We start from the raw sequence: 2,444 nt of genomic DNA, 5'->3' as shown, positions 1-2,444 counted from the left end.
GTCTGTCCTGCAGAAACACCAAAGGCTCTAGAACCTGTCCCGTCTGTCCTGCGGAAACACCAAAGGTCCTAGAACCTGTCCCGTCTGTCCTGTGGAAACGCCACAGAAGGCCCTGGAACCTGCAGGGGCACTGGTGGGAAGCGTGAGTGTCTGTGGGAGTGGAGCCCCTGCCCGCCCTGGGAGCTCACTTGTCTCATCTCCACTGTAGATAGACAAGACACATCCTAGAATCAAGGTCAGAGGGCACGGCGGCAGCCAAGGCCTAACCAGTGACAGCAGGGCCCTGGCCAGGGCTCGGGGGATCCCCTGGGGCAAGGGATCTCCAGAGAGGAATCTTAGGGCCTCTCCTGGGCACAGTGACAAACAGAGGGCGGGGTGTGAGGAAGCCGACTGGCAACAGCCTCTGTTAACACAAATTCCCAGCGGTTCTTTTCTGGGCCCCAGAGGGAAGGGCAAGGAAGGACAGCGCGGCAGGAAGTGCGTTTCCCACCCGCTCCGGGTGGGGCTGGCCTCAGCTCCTGCTGTCCCCGGTCATGTGGCTCCGATTCTGCCTCGTGGCGCAGGACAGACAGGGAGGAAGCAGCAAAGCCCCCGACCCCACCCTGTGCAGAGCGGCACCCAGCCCCTCTGGGCCACTCCCTGCTTTTTCTGACCACATTGGCAAAAGGGTTAACTCCAACCCGAGCCTCTTATCTGAAGGCTGCGTCCATAAAAGCTCTTCTGTGCCCAGGTCACTGGAAACTGTCTCTGAAAAGCAAAAAACTTGCTTTCCCGTAAGGAAAATTCTGGGCGGACAGCCAGTCTCAGGGCCTTTCACCTCCACTCGCCCACAGCAGGTGCAGGCCTGGGGCAGCCGGTGGGCAGTACTGCCAGCCCAGGACGCCTGCCCAGTAACTGAGGGGCTGTGTGGTCATTTCATGGAATCCTGGAGCGAGACGTTAAGGAGCTCCTCTGCCCTGTTTCCTGGGGACAGGGCGATCAGGTTAACGTGTGCGCCTCTGAGACAGACAGTCTAGGCTGCATCTCCGCATACCAAGCTCTCTGTAAAACGTGTAAGAGGTGCCACGGCAGCCCCCTTTGGAAAGTCTTCCAGGTGGTAGGCAGCAGCTGCACCTCTGTTTGGAGACTCAGGACAGCAGGGCCAGCCCTGCCTCCCAGCCCTGGAGTCCTGGACTTTGGAAAGGTAAACTGTCCCACGTATTACGCAACAGTGAGACAAATGACGAACAACCAGACAGAGCCACCCAGACGGGCCCGCACTCACATCCCCGGAAACTGCGTATAGCACAACGCCATCGCCACAGAGCTGCCAAGCAACCCTGAGCGGGATGCTGTCTAAACATCAGCGCCCCAAGCTTCTCCACGGCGGAAGGCGTCTTACCACTGAATTGTCAAGCATTGCAGGTGGTGACATAGACTTTGGTTTCATTATTATTTTTAAACGATCAACAGCAGGACATACAGCGTCTTCTGGTCTGTGTCACACCCACCCTGGGTATACTACTGTGTTTAATAATATATAAATAGGTCTTGCGATAAAACTATATTGTTTTCTTCTTTTTTTTAAAAAAACAATTAATCTCACTTGGGTATGAAAAACTGTTTTAAGAAAGAAAATACTCGGAAGGCTGAGGCAGGAGAATCGCTTGAACCTGGGAGGCGGAGGTTGTAGTGAGCCAAGATCGCACCACCGGACTCCTCCCTGGGCAACAGGAGTATAGGTCTTAAAAAAACAAAAGGCCGGGCACGGTGGCTCACGCCTATAATCCCAGCACTTTGGGAGGCCCAGGTGGGCGAATCATGAGGTCAGGAGTTTGAGACCATTCTGGCCAACATGGTGAAACCCCATCTCTACTAAAAATACAAAAATTAGCCGGGCATGGTGATGGGCGCCTGTAGTTCAGCTACTTGGGAGGCTGAGGCAGGAGAATTGCTTGAACCTGGGAGGCAGAGGTTGTAGTGAGCCAAGATCGCACCACAGCACTCCAGCCTAGTGACAGAGACAGCCTCTGTCTCAAAAAAAAAAAAAAAAAAAAAAAAAACCCACAAAAATTAGCTGGGCTTGGTGGCGGGCGCCTGTAATCCCAGCTACTTGGAAGACTGAGGCAGGAGAATTGCTTGAACCCAGGAGGCGGAGGTTGCTGTGAGCCGAGATCATGCCACAGCACTCCAGCCTGGGTGACAGAGGGAGACTCTGTCTCAAGAAAAAAAGAAGAGGCCAGGCACAGTGGCTCACGCCTGTAATCCCAGCACTTTGGAAGGCCAGGGTGGGAGAATGGCTTGAGCCCAGGAGTTTGAGACCAGTCTGGGCAACACAGTGAGACTTCATCTCATTAAAAAATAAAATAAAGGCCCGGTGCGGTGGCTCAAGCCTGTAATCCCAGCACTTTGGGAGGTCGAGACGGGCGGATCACGAGGTCAGGAGATCGAGACCATCCTGGCTA

General features: G+C 54.6%; 1 protein-coding gene across 1 annotated transcript in view; it reads right to left on the bottom strand.

Moving 5' to 3' along the window:
- SPIRE2 (spire type actin nucleation factor 2) overlaps positions 1 to 2,444 on the bottom strand; it is a 35,600-nt gene that overhangs the window by 32,469 nt on the left and 687 nt on the right. The gene's annotated exons all lie outside the window — the stretch shown is intronic.

Source organism: Piliocolobus tephrosceles, chromosome 17 (assembly GCF_002776525.5).
Source record: "Piliocolobus tephrosceles isolate RC106 chromosome 17, ASM277652v3, whole genome shotgun sequence".
NCBI classification, from domain to species: Eukaryota; Metazoa; Chordata; class Mammalia; order Primates; family Cercopithecidae; genus Piliocolobus; species Piliocolobus tephrosceles.
Note: the sequence above shows the minus strand (reverse complement) of the source record. Positions and strands in the feature narration are given on the sequence as shown.